This window comes from Papio anubis, chromosome 15 (genome assembly GCF_008728515.1).
Source record: "Papio anubis isolate 15944 chromosome 15, Panubis1.0, whole genome shotgun sequence".
In the NCBI taxonomy this organism is placed as follows: domain Eukaryota; kingdom Metazoa; phylum Chordata; class Mammalia; order Primates; family Cercopithecidae; genus Papio; species Papio anubis.
In genome coordinates, this window is record NC_044990.1 from 28,456,868 (window position 1) to 28,478,512 (window position 21,645).

Sequence of the window (21,645 nt, forward strand, 5' to 3'; positions counted from 1 at the left end):
TATACCAGAACTCTCCATTCTTATAATCTTCCAAGAAAAAAAGTAGTTATGTTGAAAGGTGAGACAAAATAAGTAAATGTTTTGCTTAATAATCCAACTTGAATATAATAAATCTGAGTGGATGGGAATCTTTAAATATCTTAAGTTGGTTTTCTTTCTATATTAGAATTTAATTATTTTAAGAAATATGGAGAAAATAAACTGTATATAATGGTTTTTTCTTGTTAATGATTTACAACTCTAATTTTATTTCCAATAACATTTTTAGACATTTTCTTACATGTGCTCTAATATTAGTTCATCTGTAGTTTACATAAAATTGTTATTGCATTTAACAAAACCATTTAGAAATTCTTTTTTTAAAATTTATTTCTGTCCTCACAATCTGTTCTCATTGAAATTCTCGTCATGTCTCCTAAACTATAAAATCATTCTCAGTACAATAAATCTACTGGTCAATTTCTACATTTTTTTAATCAGTAAAATAAACAGTAGAAATTTATACAAGCACATCTAGTAGTGAACAGGTATTCAATAAATGCCTACTGAATCTAAATTTACACTAGGATTTGAAATTCTAACACACTTAAGTGTTTCAGTGAACTGCAGCTCAACATGACCCAATAGTATTGATGAAAACAAAAAAGCTAGTGCAATCAGACTGCACTATAGAACTTCATAAATGCAATGTGTTTTGTACCTATACCACATTAACTATATTGAGCTCAATTCTATATACAGTTATTTTGAAAGGAATACTAACAAAATGTAACAGATGCAAAGTGGGGTATCCAGGATATTAATGGTCTAGAAATTAATGCTGTGACAACAGTGGAAGGACCTGAGAATGTACAGGTTAGAGAAAAGACATAAAAACAATTTTTAGACAGATCTAGGGCCAGAGAACAAAGTTATACACAGAAGATCTTCAAATGATGTTGTTTCATTCAACATCATTTCATTTTTAACACTGAAGAGGGAAAATATATAGATTTCTGTCTGGGGCCACGGTGTGTGGAGTTTCCATGTTCTCCCCATGTCTGCGTGGGTTTTCTCCCACATCCCAAAGATGTGCATGTTATGTTAGTTGGCACATCTAAATTGTCTCAGTATGGCTGAGTGTGGGGGTATGAGGACACCCTGTGATGGAATGGCATCCTATCCAGGGTTTGTTCCCACCTTGCATCCTGAGCTTCTAGGATAGGCTCCAGCCACCTGCAACCCCAAAGTGGAGTAAGTGGGTTGGAAAATGAATGAATGTAAATTATTGCAAAATAAAAACTTGTCAAATATACAATCATCATACAAATGCACGACAACAAATGATATAGTATTAAAGTGCTCAGCAAGCATGCTCTATTTGTCATTGCTTGTTTTTGAACATGGTGGTAGAAGGTGCTCCTTATAATTTCCGCTTTACAAACATTTATTCCTTATTTTAACTCACCACCACTATGACCATCATCGCTCATTGACTCATCAAAAATTGGGTAAATAATGATCTTGTTTCTATTAATCTTTCTTAAATGTATGTATAACTCACATTTATTTCACAATGTTGAAATGTGTTGGATCTTTATTTAGAAGTTTGGTGATGTTCTTTGCGACCAGAAATAGCCTGTAGGAACTTAACTCTTGTTTTTATCAAGTAGCCTATGGTGAAACTGGTTTTATTGTATGTCACTTAGCTTAAAGCTGCAGTTTCCAAGAATCTATTCATTACTTTAAGTGAGGACTTACTGTCCTAAGTTTAAACCTGCCCTCTGATGAGAAATTTATTTTATGTTAATTAACATAAATGTAATTTATAACATAAAGGAAAACATTTGTTTACTCTGGTTCTAATTCTAATATTCTAGAGTCAAAATAAAATTAATAAAGTTCAATTTAACATAAAATTGACTTAGAAAAATTCAGTGTACTTTACTATTTTGTCTTGTTAAGGATTTGGAAGACAGATTGCCAGTTTTAAGTTCTGACTACAGGGCACCAAATACTAGAGGCATAAAGAAACAAACAGTTGAACTAAGGATATAAAAACTAAAAATAATGAAAATTTAAAATTGAAGTGTTCTGAATTTTAATTCAGATACTGTTTCCCTAAACATTTTATTTTATTTTTTTGAGATGGAGTCTCGTGCTGTTGCCCAGGCTAGAGTGCAGTGGTGGGATCTCAGCTCACTGCAGCCTCCACCTCCCAGATTCAAGCTATTCTCTCACCTCAGCCAAGTAGCTGGGATTACAGGCACGTGCCACCATGCCCGACTAATTTCTGTATTTTTTAGTAGAGACGGGGTTTCACCATGCTGGCCAGACTGGTCTTGAACTCCTGACCTCAAGTGATCCACCTGCCTCGACCTCCCAAAGCGCTGGGATTACAAGTGTGAGTCACCATGCCCAGCTGTTCTCCTAATCATTTGTTTTTTTTTGAGATGGAGTCTCGCTCTTGTTGCCTAGGCTAGAGTGCAGTGGCTTGATCTTGGTTCACTGCAACCTCTGCCTCCTGCATTCATGCTATCCTCCTGCCTCGGCCTCCCCAGTAGCTGAGATTACAGGCACCCACCATCACGCCTGGCTAATTTTTGTATTTTTAGTAGAGACTGGGTTTCACCATGTTGGCCAGGCTGGTCTTGAACTCCTGACCTCAGGTGATCCACCTGCCTTAGTAACCCAAAGTGCTGGGATTACAGGCATGAGTCACCACATCTGGCCTCCCTAAACATTTTAAACTGAGGTTCTGAAATTTGACCAATGGTAGAGTACTTGAAAGGATGGCATTCTTAGTGGTAATACTGTTAAATATATCAAAACTTCCTTTTCATTAGCTACAAATAGTTTTACTATAAGAAACTGAGATTTTATAAGACATTTTAAAGTAACTTGTTTTTTTCTTTTTCTTTTGAGATGGAGTCTTGCTCTGTCACCCAGGCTGGAGTACAATGGTGCGATCTCAGCTCACTGCAACCTCCGCCTTCCAGGTTCAAGCAATTCTCCTGCCTCGGTCTCCTGAGTAGCTGGGATTACAGGTGTGCACCACCATGCCCGGCTAATTTTTCTTATTAATTTATTTATGAGACGGAGTGTCACTCCTTCACCCAAGTGGGAGTGCAGTGGCGTGATCTCAGTTCACTGCAACCTCTGCCTTCTGGTTTCAAACGATTCTCCTGCCTCAGCCTCCTGAGCAGCTGGGACTACAGGTGCCGGTCACCATGCCCGGCTAATTTTTGTATTTTTAGTGGAGATGGGGTTTCACCATGTTGGCTAGGCTGGTCTCGAACTCCTGACCTCATGATCCGCCCGCCTCGGCCTCCCAAAGTGCTGGGATTACAGGTATGAGTCACCGTACCCGGTCAAAGTAACTTGTTTTAATGGAAAAACAAGCATAAATTAATTTAGTGACTATAACAGGAAAAATGAAGCTTATTTATAGTCTAGGCAAAAAGGTATGATAATTGACAACATATATTTTAATTATGCATTCAATTTATTCCTGTTTTTACATGGAGATTAAGTTTAAAAACTCAAGTTTCAGCCTAATAGGTAGTAGATTAGGGCAAAAGTATATAGAATAAGTCAGGGGATATTACCTGTTACATTTATAACTTGAAATCCCCATGACAGCAGAGTTGATTATATTGGTACACTTATTTTCTATTTAAATCAGGCCCCATGCTGTTAAATTCTACCTTGTTTTTGTTTTCCTAAGAAAACAACCAAGTAACTTCATAAATAAGAAATTCCCTATTATTCCTCTTTGAATCATCCATCTTGAAGGTAAGAAGTTGTTCGGGTTGAAACAAACCCAACCCCTTTTTATAATTTTGGCACTAAAAATCAAATTTTATGGCTACAATTTTATTAAGAGCAAAAACACAGCCATCGTTTGAACATAAAAGCTCATATTTAACTCAATCATTTTGCTAAACATATATAAGACAAATATGGAAGAATGAGGACAAGGAACACCTGGCATTTTTATTAAATGTCTAATTCTCAAAACAGCAATTATTTGAACAATGAAACACAGTTGCAGCATATTGTGAACCTTCTCTATATTCATAAATTATAGAATACACAAGAGCCTAGATTTTATATATTTACTAAATTAATGGCACTTCATATCAATAGGTTTATGAGACATTCTCTTTACTACCAAATGCTGACAATAGCCGGTACCTTTATGAAATTTTTGGATTATAACACTCTTCACCACTAATCCAACTGGCAAAAGAGCAATTTATTTTTTCTCTTTTGGGAAATTCCTTTCTCCCAGAAACATTCCCATTTTTAAAACTATTCAAGATAATTAGAATTTCCTCATCGGTGGCACAGGTATACAGCAATTTACACAACAGTAAATTTCTATCACAATAATTAAAAATAGGAGAAACTTTGGCTATGTCTAGTGCATAACATAATTACATCATTATGATTTTATTGAAAGCACAACAGATTTTATATCATTTGCCCTATCATCGATTACTCACTGCTACACTAATTAAAATATTGTGATTTTTTTTGCAGTATTTTCAGTCAGTCCTACATTTGTACTATTTATAATTTAACAATTGACAATGTTTTCTAGGCTGATATGATTACATGCCATTGCTTTTATTGCTAACTTGATAATACTTCTAAAAACTTATTGATAACTAGTCATATGTGAGAAATATTTTGTTATTTCTTTTTACTAGCCTTGTTCTTGATAGCAGCCAAATTTAGCAAGTCTTTGGAATTAGGAAGCAATTTATGTCTATCATTTTTGTTTATGGAACTAACATTGACAGCACTGGTGAATTTTCTGCTTCATCTTTTCTTTCTCTATTTATAAAGTCAATGTTTTAAGATTTTTTATTGTTGTGGATTATTAAAAAGAGAGATGTAATGTTCTTAACTGCTGACAATGTACCTAAAGATGTTTTTTAAGCACCAAATATATATTTAAATTTACATAAAAGATGTAAACATGCATTTACCTTTGCAGGTAATCATATGTTTACATTTACAAACAGAAATATATAATTTATCTATTCAAAAATGTCATGTGAAAAATAAAAATAGTTCAAAAAAGAAAAAGAAAAGACATATAATTCTTTCTTAATTTTTTGTTAAGCAACAAAAGTTTAAGATCTCTAAATTGAAAAATAAACTTGAAAAATATTCCATCTCTATATTTAATTTGTAAAAATGAATCCCAAACTGCCATTGTTTGACAGCATTGTATACATGAACATCACTGTTCTACAACTTCTAGAACATCCACATTCTACAAACGAACAGCTTAAAAAAAAAATCCCATCTTAGGCTGGGCGAGGTGGCTCACACCTGTAATCCCAGCACTTAGGGAGGCTGAGGCAGGCAGATCATCTGAGGTTGGGAGTTCGAGACCAGCCTGACCAACATAGAGAAACCCCGTCTATACCAACAAAAAAAACAAAATTAGCTGGGCGTGGTGGCGCATGCCTGTAACCCCAGCGACTTAGGAGGCTGAGGCAGGAGAATCACTCGAACTCGAGAGGTGGAGGTTTGGTGGGCCAAGATCATACCACTGCACTCCAGCTTGGGCAACAAGAGTGAAGCTCTGTCTCAAAAAAAGAAAAAAAAAAAGAAAGAAAAAAATATATATCTCTATATATATCCCTATTTATATATATCCCATCTTAAAAAAATGGCATTAAACAAACATTAAAAAAATGAGAGAAGGGGAACACACAATCACACAGCATCACTCACTATTGTAAGTCACTATGTACCTATTATTGTGGGTATTGTTTAATTGGAAACATCACCATTTTAGGATCTAAGATTAAGGGGAATCTACCTAGAACAGACAACAGAAAGCATTCCAACTATGAAATATGATAAATGGCTTACGTTTAAAAGATGCTGGAGAGTATCCAAGAAAGACTGCTAGCTTAGAAATTTATAAAGGAGATGAAATGAAGAATGTGACGTTATCTGTGCTTATGTATCTGTTAGAAATTAAATGATACCTATTTCTTTTTGAAAAGTGGACTGCCCTCCAGTCCGAGTGTAATAAGAATTAAAAAGACTTCTTTTTTTAAGAGTTAAGTTGAAGAAGGGCTGAGCTGGCTTCCAAGGGACTAATTAAGGAATTCAAGCCTGGACTATATAGGATTCTTTAGGGATTTGCAAATGTTTCCATTCTAATTTTCCAGAGACAAAAACGTAACCAGGAGAAAATTAGAAAAAGAAAGTGACCTGTGGCATTTGGCTACTACTTTGCAAACTGGCTTATTATGAACAGTTTTCAATATTTAATTGATCCCCTACCTAAAAATTCTCACCTTATTGAGTTCAATGGCTGATTGTCTATGATCATAAGGCCATCCCCAACACATACACATTATTTGAGTCACTGTGAGATAATGTAATAAAAGCATCTGAAGCACTTGTTTCATTTAAACAGAGACATGCCCTCAACATCATTAAGAACAGAAAGTCTTGCCCTTGAGTTTTTCTTCAGAGATGCAGAATTAGCTCAAGGAATGGATGGAAATGACATTTTTTGGTAACTGATTTTAGGGTCTCAAATACTTCTATGGAAACAAGTATCCTGAGCATTTTATATGCCCTTGATCTTGTGAGTTTTTCCAGAGGCACAATATTAATTTCAGTTAACTTGTTAAAATTATTCTTTTAGAATTTCTAAGTGTCTCAAAAGTTAAATGAATTGGGGAAAAATGTTTCTTATTCTAAAAAAGAGGTATGCATGTGTATATATAAAAGGAAGGAAAAAGGAGAAAAACAAATCCTCATTTTGATATTTGCAGGAAATATCTGAGGTTTAGCTTGGGAGGTGATGGGGCAATCCAGGGCAAGAAATGATGTCTTAAATAATTAAGGTGACTGCTCCTGACCTTCAACTAAACAGACTGCCTTCCTGTCTACCCTGAAGGTATCACTTGGGTGTTGCTATCCACTGATTCACTTCTGCAAACTTCCCTGACAGAAGAAAGGGGGACTTGCAGCTGGACACTGCTCCCTGGCTCTTTGGAACGGGTTCTTTACACGATGCATGGACCACAGATCAGCTGCCATCCTACTCAGGTAAAGCTTGCTAAAGATGCAGGGTCCTGGCCCCGACCCGAAACCTCTGACTTTGAATCCATGTCAGAAATCTTCTAATTTATGTACTTACTTGTATATCTGTTTTGTTCACTGCTATACCTTCAGCTCCTAGAAAAGTACTAGGAACATGGTAGATGCTCAAGAAGTATGTACTGAATAAATTTAAAAAAACAAAAAAACAAAAGGGAAGGAAAAGGGACTGCTTTCATGTTTCTCCCACCTCCTCAAGTTTTAACAGCTAAATGTTAAGCTCTTCACAAAGTCTTCAGTATAACCTAATGAAATTAAAAACAAATTTTACAAAATAATTTCTCAAGTGGAGAGAATATTCTCAATTTATAAAACCATAAGACCAATAAACCTGAATAATGATAGTACTAAAAAAGACAATTACTTATCTGTTAATTCCTTTGAAGGAAAAGGGCTCAAAATTGTGATTCTCAGACTTGGAGATTATAGGGCCCGGGTATAAAATACTTCCCTAAATAACTTACCAGGGCAATGGCATTATTCTTGCTCTAAACTATTAATTAACATCAAATCTCAACGTGTAGAGGGGCTAGGAGAGGCTAGAAAGTGAGCATACTAGGATAAGCAGGAAAAAAAAAATCAGAAATAAACCAGAACAAGACACCAAACAGTAACCTTCTATGACAATGATAGGGAGACTCAGAGTTAATACTTACAAGGTAAGAATTGCTGAGCTAAGTAGAGATCTCTTTTATTATGGTCTTCATTCCATCATTATTAAACCTAGGAAAAAGAGGGAAGACTTTAAAAATTTCATCATATTATATGTAAGTTAGAACATTTCAACTGAGGTTGCCACAACTGTATTCTGATCCTTATATAGCACAGAACAATCAGATTATAAACACCCAGCAGCATTTGTATGTTTCAGCCCAGTGCAGCATTCTTGTTAGTTTTTTTTGTTAAGAGATGGGGTCTTACTCTATCAACCAGGCTGGAGTGCAATGGTGTGGTCCTAACTCACTGCAACTTCAAACTCTTGAGTTTAAGCTATTCTCCTGCCTCAACCTCCCAAGTAGCTGGGATTACAGGCCTGCATGCCACTACATCCTGCTTATCATTGGCTTTTATAATTTGCTATTCTATTACTATTGCCCTCTTGAAGTTTAACTCAAAAATTTTAGTCAAAGCTAAAACTCTAACTTGGAGTCCAATGAGCTTCTGGAGGACATCATATATTTGCAGATATTTTAAGATAAATTCAAGATCACATCCCAAGACTGATTCATGTCTCTCACACACATACAATTGCATAATCTATAATCCATGTATTATATACTGCACAATTCCAAGTACACAAAGGAAGGAACGTATGACATATATTTAAAGATATGCTGGTAATTTGAGTTGGTTAGCATGTTTGGTTTCTGTGGGTCATGATTCTAAGATGTAGTTGTTACATCAACTAATAGTTAAGCACTTACTATAAGATAAAGAATAGAAAGAATACGACAAACCCATCCATTTTCTTAACGGAGAACTGCAAGTATACGTTTTACTGTAGACTAATCTTCACAGAAGAAGAACAGCATGTTTTTAAAACTTTCAAAATCATTTGCTTCAAAATTCATAGAAAAATCAAGGGAATACCAAAATGAACCTCCACATCCTATCTCTGGACTCCCAATCCAGCTGTACTGAAATCTAAAACTATGCCATGCTTACTTTGTTTTTTATGAAAATTGATTACACATACAGATGATGTCCAATTTTATCATTGCTTTCAAGCTATCGATAAATGGTATAATATCATACATATTTTACATACATGTTACTCCGTATATAACCTTTATGCAACTTATTTTTGTTTGTTGAGGTAGGATATTCACCCATGATGACAAACACAGCTCTCATTTTAGTAGCTATACAGTTCATCACATGACGATGTCACAATTTGCCATTCTCTTCTTGCTTAACATTTACATTGCTTTCATTTTCTTTCCAATTACAAATAACCAAGACTTTTTTTTTTACATGTCTGAGTTTATCTAGAGCATCTAGGAATAAAATTGTTGGGTGAAAGCCTATTGTATCTTCAATTTTACAAAGATACTGCTAAATGCTCCCACGAGCAGCATATGAAAAGTTCCTCATTTTATATTTCCTCCAACATTTGGAAGCATATTTAAGAAAAACAGCTACTATCTATATGAAAATTTAAAAATTCGTAAGTGATCAATTCCTTTGGTTTTCATCAAGTATTGGTTTAACATAGGTATACTAAATGTTCCAAACAAAGAGAATAGACTGAAATTTGGCCCAAGGCACTTACATGAAAACAAAGCTCTGATAACACAGATTTTCCTTATATGACTGAGGAAATACCAAGACCTAATCTATTTTTTAATCAGCCGAATTTAAGATTCAAGAACTTAATCTAGAAATGATAAGATTCCTAATTAAATATTAAGCTTAGATTCAAGATGACCAAAGAGGGAAAAAAACATGCAGGAAAAGCAGCTGGTTTGTTGGTATGAACAATCCCTCCCCCAAGTTCATTTTGGGTAGTGCTTCTCACAAATGTGGTTGGTGCTCCTAAGAAAAATCTCTTAGAGCTTGTAAAAAAATGCAAATTCCAGGTCTGGAAAAATGTTTTTATTTTATTTTTTAAATTCTAGGTTATTCTCATACAGGTGGTTCGCAGGCATAAGCAGTAAGTAATGATTAAAAATGAGGTGTTTTCAACACAGAGGATTATGTAACTCATGTTTTAGTTAGGGGAGGTAACAGTAATTAATATGTTATCTGCTAAATTACATAAACATATTTTTTTAAAAACCTCTAGCATTAGTCAACAACAATGAAAAAGTAACCTCAATTTATGGCTGAATATGCTTGACTTCACAATGCCAGAAAAGGTTGTGGGCTCATTTATTTTTTCAGATAACTAGACACATACTATGACAAAGCTCTTTTTAGTAATATTAGCAGGGAACTAATGTTCTGAATTTACTGTGAATGGCACAGGAAAATATTAAGAGTGAGAGTGATCAGGAGTGATTTTAATGAAGATGACCAGAAAGCAACTATGATTACCTTTTAAACAGAAAGCTATTGCAAATGTCAAACTTTAATCAGGACATTTGGCTTTATACATACACACATACACACACACACACACACACACACACACACACCCCCACCCACCCCCTTAGTAGTTTCCCACCAAGAATTCTACGAATAAATTCAGAACATTTATAGAAATCCAATATTCACACTTCTCTGTAACTCTCACCTATTGAAATTAGATGTAAAAGGAAGAAAAAAAATTGAATATTTAGGTTTTATAAAAATCTGTGCAAATTCAAATTATAAAAATAAAAACATTCTTCTACAGTATTTGAAATTACAAAGTCCTATTTCCAAAAGATTCAGAATAATCTGAGCTTTCTAGATAAAAAGTTCAGATAAAAGATATTTCAGTGAGAAATGGTAAATAGAAAAATAGTTTAGTAGTAAGAAAAAAGACATAAGTTTTCATCTGTTGCCTGCTTTTAGTTATTTACAACACTAAGTTAACATAGAATGTTGTTTTCTTTCTTCTATTATAGTGAAATCAACAAGAATTTGGCCTTGTTAGACTGGGCTTTTATAAAACAAAGATAATATGGTCCAAAAGTGAAAGAAACACTCCTGTGTGGCCATGGCCAACTTTTCTTTTCTATCCTCAATATATTACCTAACTTGTGATATCAGCAACTAATTATAATTTTTTTCAGTCTACCTGCTTAAAAGTGAAAACATGAAACATACCATATATACATGAAACATAGTACCTATACCTCTAGAAACAAGACAGGTTTTCCATTCTAATGGATGGAATTAACTGAATAAAAATTAAATGAACTAAAGCCACAGAGTAAATAGTAAAAAAATAATAGAGTCTAAGAACTACAAGCATCTACTGTTCTCTTTATGCTGCAACCTTTCTGCTAAAGAATGTATTCTCTATACTGTGTATGTGGTACAGTGACAGTTGGGCTCTTCCCACCTAGGTTTGTAAAAACGGATGGGTGCAGGCTCCTTTGGCTACCATTATTGCATACTGATGTTATTCTGCACAACAGCTGACAAGCAGCATCGATCTCCCAGCCTCTGCTCCCAGCTGTAAGGGGTAAGAACAAGGGCTGTGGTGATATCTTGTTTATTCACTGCTGTTGCTGCTGCTGCTGCTTCTTAAACAGCAAGCTGAGAAAAGACTATACAACTGACACACAGAGGAAAAATGGTTCAGAGATCAACCTACCTCTCAAGGTCTGCTTATATCACTATATGATAAAATTATTTTTAAAATAATTTTTTCTTTAAAAAGTGGGGTGGGGAGAGAAAAAAGACAAAATTGGTGTTTTGATTAGAAAGGGAACCTATAATGTATGCAAGGAAAAGGAAATTAATGACGTATATAATAATCTTCCCCTTGTAAGTTTAGATTTAACCGCTCAATTATCAAAATTCTCTGAAGAGTTTTAACCAATGTTGGGGTAAATTCATAAAGAGAGTAACTTCCCTACCTATTCTCCTGGAAAATAAGAAAGTGTCAAACTCCAATCAAGAAATGACACTTTATTTTACTTACAAAATGCCTCTGGCTCCCAAGAACCCCCCATATCTAATTATCACCATATGTTTGACTTTAGACACTATTAGCAAAGAAGTAAGATTTTAGACCATAATGTTTTTGCATAAATCCCATTAGAAAAACTTCCATATGCAATTTACCTATTTTAAATGTGCAATACAAAGTTAAAAACTCAGTAAGTACATAGTATTAATTGATGAGTAACAGAAATATTCATTGTTCAATTACCTTTAAATGTAATGTGATGCTATTTATAGATTTACAGCTTTAACTCTAAAGGCAACTCATCTTCTAGAACCTTCAGCAATCTGTGATTCAGAAAAATATAAAAAGTCAGAAAAATTTGGAGATCTATAAACTATTAAAAAGAAAAACCCACATAGGCTAGAACTGGCTAGTAAGTTTAAATAATAATACTTAATCAAGAAGGCTAAGTTTGAGACATTTTAAAATAAAAGTATGAAACAGTAGCAATATTTTAAATTTAGATATTTTGTAAAAAATCAAAACCCAACCCCAATCTTCTATTTTTATCAAAATTGAAAAATTTTTCTGCTTAGCAGCTCAATGAGGAACAAAAAATGTTAATAATAATAAAAATAATTCTGAAGATCAGAGGATACCAAGATACTTTATTTGTTTGGTATGAAGGATATAAAATAAAAAAGACTAACAGCAAATCCTAAAGAAAGATTTTAAAAAATTTAGACACTTAGAAACAGTAATGGATTAATAAACTATTAACCAGTAGGATTAATCAGTCTCAGCAGCCACATGTGAAATATGCTTCACATATCTCCTCCAAGATTCTAACCATGAAAATTGGAAAGTAAAACTAAATCAAATAATATGCTAATGAAGTATCAAAAGTATGGTTTGTGGTGCTGTGAATAGAAATTTCACCTCAAAATGTGTTTAATATGAATTTTAAACCCTCACATTAATTATTACCCTTTGAAAAATGCTTATCAGAAAATATAATTCTGATACATTAGATCTCATTTGAAGAAAAACAACTGAAATAGGTTAAGGATGTTATTTGCTAGTTTAAGAAAAAACACATAAAATACACACATGTACAAAACTGCTTCAAATAAATACTTTTAAAACTTTTATTTAAAAAGTTAATTGTATCTATTATTTAACAAATTCTAAGCAATATATAAAACCTCTATTAAAATTGTCATAGCTGACAAACTGCCTAAAATGTAACATATCCTTATAAACTAGTATTATACATCTGACAAATAACAAATAATTTTCTTCATATGTAGATATGTTAAGTTTCCTCTATTCTAGTTTATTCAAATATTCTTTCTATCCTAAAAAAACTATTTCAGTAAGACAGGAACAACCATGGTATAACTGTATTTTAGGGACAGCTAAGAATTTTTCCCAAAAGTGAATGTTATTTAACCCTGATTATGCATTTAGCCAAAAACATAAATATTGAATAAAGGCGATACAAATCACTGAAAAAAAGATAAAAATTAACACAATAAATCTCTTCCCCTAAATTCCGACATAATTAACTACATATCAGGGCTTAAATTTAGATAATCAGGTTTGCAAATTTAAAACAGTCAAAATCTTTACAAAATGTCTTTCAAGGGGTAGTTAAAAGACAGCCAATCATACATAGCAGTTAAACCCTTTGTTAATTGGTCTCCTAAAATAACATACTCCTAATTAGGTTAAAGTTTCTCACCCTGTAAGAATTGACCAAATACAAGTAAACTGTTAATATTTGTATTGATTCTTCTAGATATGAAATTATTTACTAAGCTAAATTATTAGAAGTTTATAACCTAGTAAAATAACTATAGGAAGAACAATTATGTGATGCTATATATTTGTGTTCAAAATAAGTTTGGATATCTTCAAAGATCACAAATCATAAACTCTCTAAATTTGGAACAACTCTGTGGATTTATATCTTATCTACCATATAAACTCAAATGTTGTCTCTCTTTTCCTATTTAACTCATTAAGGTTGTTGTAAAGATACGCACTGAAAGTGATAAACTGAACCTGGATTTTTTTCCCCAGACACTCATGTAACCATATTTTTCACTTTTCATCTTAATGTTCTCTAACCTGAAAAATACTTGTTAAGTCAGGGAGGGAAAAATTGCATTTATTTTCGTTCTATTCAAACTAAGCTGCTTTTTCATAAAAAATAAAATAAAATAAAATCAAACATATGAAGACATTCTACACCTTATAATTATCTCAATCACATTACAATATGACACCAATATAAAAGTATTTAAACTTCACCCTTATATTAAACTCTGATTTCTAAACATTTTTACATTTTGTTTAACTTCAACTGTTAATCGATTAATTCCTGGATTATCTACCTAATATCCAACAATATAGAAATATCAAATTTCAGTTTTTAGTATTTTGATATGTATTTCAACATTCACTCTTAAACACATCTCAGAATTCACCTTTAAAAATTTTACATTGTTGGAAGTTAAAAGCAGTTCTATGATCATGATGATATACTTCATTCTTAAGACTAAATAATAATTTTCTCATGAAAACAACTTTTGACATTTCCTCTAAGTATATAAATATTTTAGGTGAAAAAATCAAAATAAATATTGTACTATGTTAGTAAACCTTACTTTAGCAAGTAGTTTTTACATAAACACATACATATGTACATATAATACTTTACTATGAAAGAATTAACCAAGTAATACTTAGTAATACTGTTCAATAAGTTCATTTTCACTATACCAGATTACTATTTTAGAAAATAAAAGCTGTATTAATTAAATACTATCTGAAATTTTCAACTAAAACTATAAAAATCACTGGAGGTTTAGGGATTCTACAATTTTATTTTTAGAGTCTGCAACTTTTGATATTAACAACTTATTTTACTCAGCGTATCTTGAGTAAGACACTAGTAATTTCTGCTTAAGAAAGTGGTTTTTTCAGTTTCGACCATATTGCCACTTTTGGTTAGGGCAGTACTTGGAATACTTTACATTTTCTTAAAATATTCTCATCAATTTTACCTAATTTTGTGGGCTCTACTTACTACTCTACCACCTGTCAAACAGCTAAGCACCAAATTCCATTTGATTTAAACTCTCCATTTTATAAGATGAAAAGTTCATATTTTACTGAGTACACTGTAATAACCTTAAGAAAATAAAAATTACTATATATACATATTTTTGGAATAAATTCAGTTGGAGTTACACCTTAGGATGATGAAAAGAACATTAAATGTATAAAAAAAATCTGGAGTTTTAGTAAGCTAGACAACTCAGCTATGGCCACTTCACATGATGATTTCTGTTTATTAGTAATTATTGATTTTAGTTCACGTAAAAGTTTCAGCTTTACCAATTGCATAGTCCAATTAATAAATATTGCGAAGGCATAAAATTATATGGTTTTAAAATTCATTAGTATACCTTAATCTCATGTCATGTTCCAATGCATTATGTGAGTATTCAATCAAAGTGAGGCTGTTCTCCAGAATTGGTTCTCTGCTACAGGTCAAAACCTGCAATAAAAATGTCATGTATTATAGCATGAAGACACTCAACAGATTTCCATCTCCTGCAGTTCCACAGCTGATCCCTGAACACAGGGGTATGGTCTTCAAAATGACCCCAATCTTGGCAATGCTGAGGGAAGTTCTAACTTGAAAATGTTTTTAAAATAGAAATAACTTGATTAGAAACACCTGTGATATGCTTTATCATCCGAAGCCTCTTCAAACAAATCAGATTAATATGTTTCTGCTTTCATTTCTCTTTAGGGCATTCATGTTCAAAGTAGTATGGGTGAGTGTGTATGCGGGTAGCTGTTAGAGGACTGGTACAAGAGGAGTTCATAAGGAAAATATCAGAACCGTAGTTTGTACTTGTAAAACTCATAAATTCCACACAATTTAAAAAGTTACTGAAGGGACAGGGACAAAATTTAACTTTCTCTCCAAATTATCAAATGTTTTAAGGATGACAGAATTTACCATTCTCTTCTTTCTTTCTTTTTTTTTTTTGAGACGAAGTTTTGCTCTTGTTGCCCAGGCTGGAGCGCAATGGCACGATATAGACTCACTGCAACCTCTGCCTTCCAAGTTTAAGGGATTCTCCTGCCTCAGCCTCCCAAGTAGCTGGGATTACAGGTGCCCACCACCATGCCTGGCTAAGAATTTACCATTATTTTCAACTTTACTCTATTGCCAAGCCTAAGTGAAAAACATCAGTATTTCCAAATATTTTAATACATTACAGTCCTAACAGACCAAAATGTGGAGCTTATTTTTTTTTTAAACAAGTTAACATATTTACAAATAATAAATGGACCACTACTAGACCAAATGGTTTTTTAATGTTTCTAAGTAGCAGTGAGATGTAGCTGAATATATGTTAAGTGTTTTTTTTTTTCATTTGTTTCACCTTTCTGAATTATAATGATTCAGTGGCAATCGACTATATAAAAATATTAAATTACAAAAGGTGTATCATGTATTACATGTAAATCATAATGCTCTGAATAAATTTTCCACTTATATAGGAAAATGAAAGAATAAAAACTAGAAGAACGTTTATTGCTCTGTTTCCAAATATTTGATTGTTTAATGACAAAACCCACACAATTATCCATAACTTACAAACACCAATCCAAATACCATGACATTTTAAAAAATTACAATCATTTATACACAGTCTTCCTCAAAAGACACAGTTTTCTATATTTGAGCACTCTGAAAATTAAGGTATCTTAAGTTTAAAAATCATAGAAGGAAAATAGTAGAAAACAAAATGTACTACATGCCAAATGTTAAATTTTTAAATAGTAGGGAGACGAAAAATACTAAGCAATAAGAAGCAAAAGAGGTTTGGAGATAAATAAAATAATAAACCAATGTGTATGATAAAAAAGATGATATTAAAAACACTTCAAATAGTAAAACTCAAATCTAAAATCTATTACAAAATAGAGCTTCCTATTTATTCTTAGAAACCACTATGAGTTATTCCAGTACAAATTTTCTTTACTGAAATAAGGCAGGATTAAACAAAGGTATAGTAAACTTCTTATAATTTGATAAGAAATATTAATATTCAAATATATATTTAATATCAATTCCAATATTTAAAACTTGTCTTTCTAAAAGGAAGATCCTTTAGAGCATCTCTTATACAGACCAAAAAATAAAAACAAAAAACCGACCAAGTCAAAAAAATAAAAAAAATTCAGTTCCCCACCAGAAAGTAATATTTATATGAAGGATCTACAATCATTTGTACTTGCAAATAACGAGATAAATAAACATATAATAGTAATGTGATATTCTAAAAATCCATCTTGTTACTCTTAAGACAATCACGTTAAAGTTTTAATACTGTCACTTCTAAAAATTAAATGCTTAATCTCATTTTCAATGCTTATTTGAAATAAAGTGGTATTTTACTACTGATTTCCTTTGGTGTTATGAGATTTGGGGCTACAAAATTTCAGCAAGTCATAGTTTGAGCTCTAATTATGTGCCAAAATTAGTTGCCTGGCATACAATGTTTCAAAGTTTGCTGAATTAAAAACAAAACAAAACCAAAAACTCCCACGAAACTATATGTATGACAATTTTTTCTAAAATGTTTTTTCTAGTTATAATCAGACCAAAAATCTGTGTCTTCTAAAAAGGGGTTAAAAAGAAATTAATATGTGACTTTTTAAGCTTTATTAGACAAAAGAAAAAAAAGACGAGCCAATTTTAGGTAATATTTTAAAATAAGAGAAATTTTTATAGAATAATTTTTTGAAACTATAAACTTATAATCTTTTGAAGAAAACTAATGTGTCATATATAAGAATTATCTAATACAGTCTCTAGGAATTTTTTTTCATTTTGTAAACCAAATCAACTGACCCAGATTTCTGGCTTTAAGTATTCTGTGACATTCTAAGTAGTTACTACCTACCAATAAACAAACAAACAAAAATATATACAAGTCTCCACAAAACAAAAAAACAAACTACATAAAGCATGATGAAACTAGGAATTCAGATTATGAAAGCTACTTTAAAATTTTTATCCTTAGCTGTAGTTCATGCAAAACATTAAAACTGATATTAATCTGATTAGAAAAAATATGCAGTGTTACATACAAACACCCGAGGCTACATTTTGTAAATGTACAACTAAGGTTAACAGCATTTTTTTTAAAGTCTGTAATTGCACTTTTATTTGAATTTTTAAAAATAGTGTGGAGGTAAACAAATGAAAATCAATGCTACCAGGAAGACTGATACCTTACCCTCTCTAGTCCCCTTTCCCCCACAATATGTAAACATAGCTTTAAAAAGAGGTGACCTATTATAGCAACACCACACCCCGCAGTTGCTTTCCTATGGTAATAAATGACTTTACTAGTCCTTATAATACAAATTACAGCTGTCAATTTCTACAGAAAAATATGGATAAGTGCACATAAACATTAAAAAATACACATCTGTTGTACCTTATATCTATATGCCCACAAATCTAAAACCAACATCTTCCTCTTATATAGCATCACATAAAAGTGAAAATATTTTGAATGCTGTGGATTTTATTTAGGCGCTAGTGTATTCTCAAGTTTGAAGTGATGTATTTTAAATAAAGGAATCACTCACTTCTTTTAAAAATGGCTTATTAAACAAACAATCCTTTACCCATAACCCCCTAAACAAACAAAAAAATCCCATAAACCAAAGTGCTAAAAATGTATGGTTATACTTAACCAGCCTGGTGGAATTTAAAGCTTGCCCCCAACTCTCCCCAAAACTCACATAATTTGAATGAAAATACAAAACTCAAAACAAAAACCATCAGTAAAAAGCAAAACCCAGGAGTTCTGGTACTTTAGGTATAATTACGTTTAAAATAGAAATGAGATCTACAATTTCATTAAATCAAATTTTATAGAGAAGATAATTAGCACTTTTTATGAAATTTTCATAAGATGACTCAAAATAAATAGCTCTGAACAAAGGTAATGAAAAGGGGTCTGTTATCACAATTCTTGTTATGAGGGCAGTACAAAATGGTATGAATTATAAACTCAGCCATTCCACTTACTAATATAAATTATATTTACAGCCCTACAGAGATTTATAAAAGCCATAAGATTTTTTATTTGAATATTTTTTAACAATGCGTATTTGACTTAATGCGAACATACACACTATAAGCTTCAAAATTTTAACTACTATTCATAAAAGAATATAAACTTCTATTAAATTAAAACAATTCTTTCTTAAAGTATCTACAGCTGTTTATCAGTGAGGTTACCGCTTTTCTTTGAAAACCACACCTGCCTTTTATCAAGATGCAATTAAATAGAATGACAAGCTCGGTAATAAATGGAAATATATTGACGGCTATCTCAAGCAACATCGAACAAAAATCAACTGAAAATCAACCACATATAAAACAGCACACTGACACTGTTGTATACAATATATTTCTTCATAATGAATTTATCAAAGGAACGAAATAATATATACGCACCTGTGCTTACCTGTTGTCTAAATTAACATGAATGTCTTGTAAATTAAAGTTTTAGTTCACTGCAGTTACTGAATTAGCAAAATGTCTATTTTCACTAGATGCGAAAAGTTTTTTTAAACAAGATGTTCAATTTTTATGGAAAATGTTAAAAAGATCATTCGTGAACATTAAGAAAATTAAAGTTTATTTGCATCAAAATAAAAGAAACAACTGTCCGGTAATCTGCATCCAACAAATATATGTAGTTTAAGGTGAAAAAGTCCTATCAAAGGAAAAAAACTAAATATTTCACTCAGTTTTTAACCAATAAAGAACAGTGACAAATATATAAATGTCTTGTAATTTCAACCAGCAGAAACATAATTTTGCGAAAACAGCCTCTTCAGTTTTACTTTTAATATACATTTGAGAACTACACGAAAATCCTTTCTGAGAGAAAAAAACTATTAAAAACCAACTTTTTTTCTAAACTCTCATCCTAACGTTTCGTAGCTATTTCCGTGGTTCTCTGGCTAAAAGTATAATTTTTCGTAAAGTCGAGAATTATAAACTAGCGTTCAACATTCAAACCCCCCAAGGCCCGCTTCCTTCCAGCCAATCAGGGGGTAACAAGTCCAGAGTTTAGGGAGCTCCGTTAGACACAATTTGAAAAACATCACACTGCACTCTTCTATTCTCCTCCGGGAAACATTCTAAGCGAGGGCGGGTCCCCTAGTCTTCATAGAATATAAAAAATAAATCAATCGTTATATCAATTCCAGGGAGAAAAACTGTAGGCAGGCAGTCCTAAAGAAGCGTGTCACTGCGGTACCCAGGAAGCGTTATTCCTCTTTGCGAACAACTGAACAGAATAGCTGCTGCAAAAAGCATCTCCGGAGTATTTGCAACCCAGAGCCGTGCGCCCGACACGCAATACACCGGCAAAGGGTTAATGTAGTGGTGCCTCCAGCGCGGAAAAGAACTCAAGATCTAATACATCCTTAACGCGGGATTTTTACAAAGGCCATAAAAGTATTACCTAAAGTTAATGCCGTCACTGGCTCACATTACTCAAGAGCTGTGGAGTAGGAATTGATAGAAACCACCAGCTAAGGGGGGAAAAAAATCACCGAAGGGAAAGACAAATAACAACTCTCGTCCCTCCTCCGCAGCGTCAAGAAAAGGTGGGGATCGCAAAATTACCGTTAAGTTGTACGGGTAAAGACTTTTGGGGGAGGAAAACATCAATAGTTTCACAGATTGCTTTTTTCTTTGCGAAATGTTTCAAACACCGGAGAAGAAAAAAGTCTTCTAAGAAAAGTGCGACTCGGAGGAAATAGCCAGAAGGAAATCGCTAGCTCGAAGCCCCATCTTTCATCTCACCCGTGAACACCCCTCCCCCTTGAGAAAGGACAACGCTGCGAGAGCAAATGACAAAAATCCCCAGAAAGAGGCTAAAGTCCAGCATCTTTCCTAAGAGCCCGCTACAACCTCAAATGCCTGCCCCTGCCCCATCTTGGAAGCGCGAGCCGCGGCCAGTCCTACCTACCTAGAGACCTCACCGGGACCCGGCGCGCCGGGGGAGGGCAGCCAGGGCTTGGGAAACTCTCTTTCCTGGGGCACCTCACCATTTAGCGTCAAAAGACAATATAGATAGATGGGTGCCGGGCGGTGGCGGGGGGAACTGTTGCCACGACCCACCGGAGGGACCCATGACTCCGGGTCCTGAATTTTCTGTCGACCTTAAGTTTCTTGTCACGAGATGACGGCCATCACCGGGTCGGGAAAAAGGCGAGAAAAGGCGGCCCGGTTCGGAAATGGGGGAGGGGCGCGCGTCCAGTCCTCCTGTCAAGGAGCGGCCGCCTGCAGAGACCCCGCCGTGCGCCGTCCCCGGCTCCGGTCCCGGGCGGGGGGTCTTGCTGACAGATCCGCTGGGCGGCGGCTGCTCCGCCGCAGCCGGTCCAGGTCCCGCTCAAACTGCAGCTCCCCTCCCCCCACAGCCCCGTCTCTCTGCGCTCCCGCCACATTCCGCTGGCCGCCGCCCACTCGCAGACGCCCAAGTTGCCCCTAACCCCACTTCCTCGGATTTTTCGCGATTGAGAGCAGACCGTGCGCCCACTCCCTGCACCCCCCACTGCCTCCGGGTCCCACCACTGCCACCTCCCAAGTCCCGCTCTGCTACTTCTTCAGGCTCTTACCGACTGCGCCAGCCTTGGCGAAGCTCCGCCGACTGCCCTTTGCTCCAAGTAATTTTTGGTGATTTTTAAAGTAATTTTTCCGGCGGAGTCACAGTGGCGCTATACTCTCGGACAGGTTATCCTGTCTCTCCCGCTAGATTGATGAGATCAGGCATCACTCGAAAATGGCGCCGAAAGCGCTGAGGCTCCTCATTCAAATTCGTTAGAGCCAACCCCGCCGCCCCGGGGCATGCCGG

The 21,645-nt window shown here is 34.1% G+C and overlaps 1 long non-coding RNA gene across 1 annotated transcript in view; it reads right to left on the reverse strand.

Annotated features, from left to right (window-relative positions):
• The window catches only part of LOC100999664, a 37,636-nt gene extending 15,995 nt beyond the window's left edge, over positions 1-21,641 (reverse strand). The window contains exons 1-4 of the long non-coding RNA XR_162894.5: positions 21,410-21,641; positions 15,142-15,233; positions 11,930-12,009; positions 7,779-7,845 (exon numbers count right to left, since the gene is read on the reverse strand). This is a non-coding gene — a long non-coding RNA (uncharacterized LOC100999664). The remainder of the gene's footprint in view (positions 1-7,778; positions 7,846-11,929; positions 12,010-15,141; positions 15,234-21,409) is intronic.
• Positions 21,642-21,645: the final 4 nt, after the last annotated feature.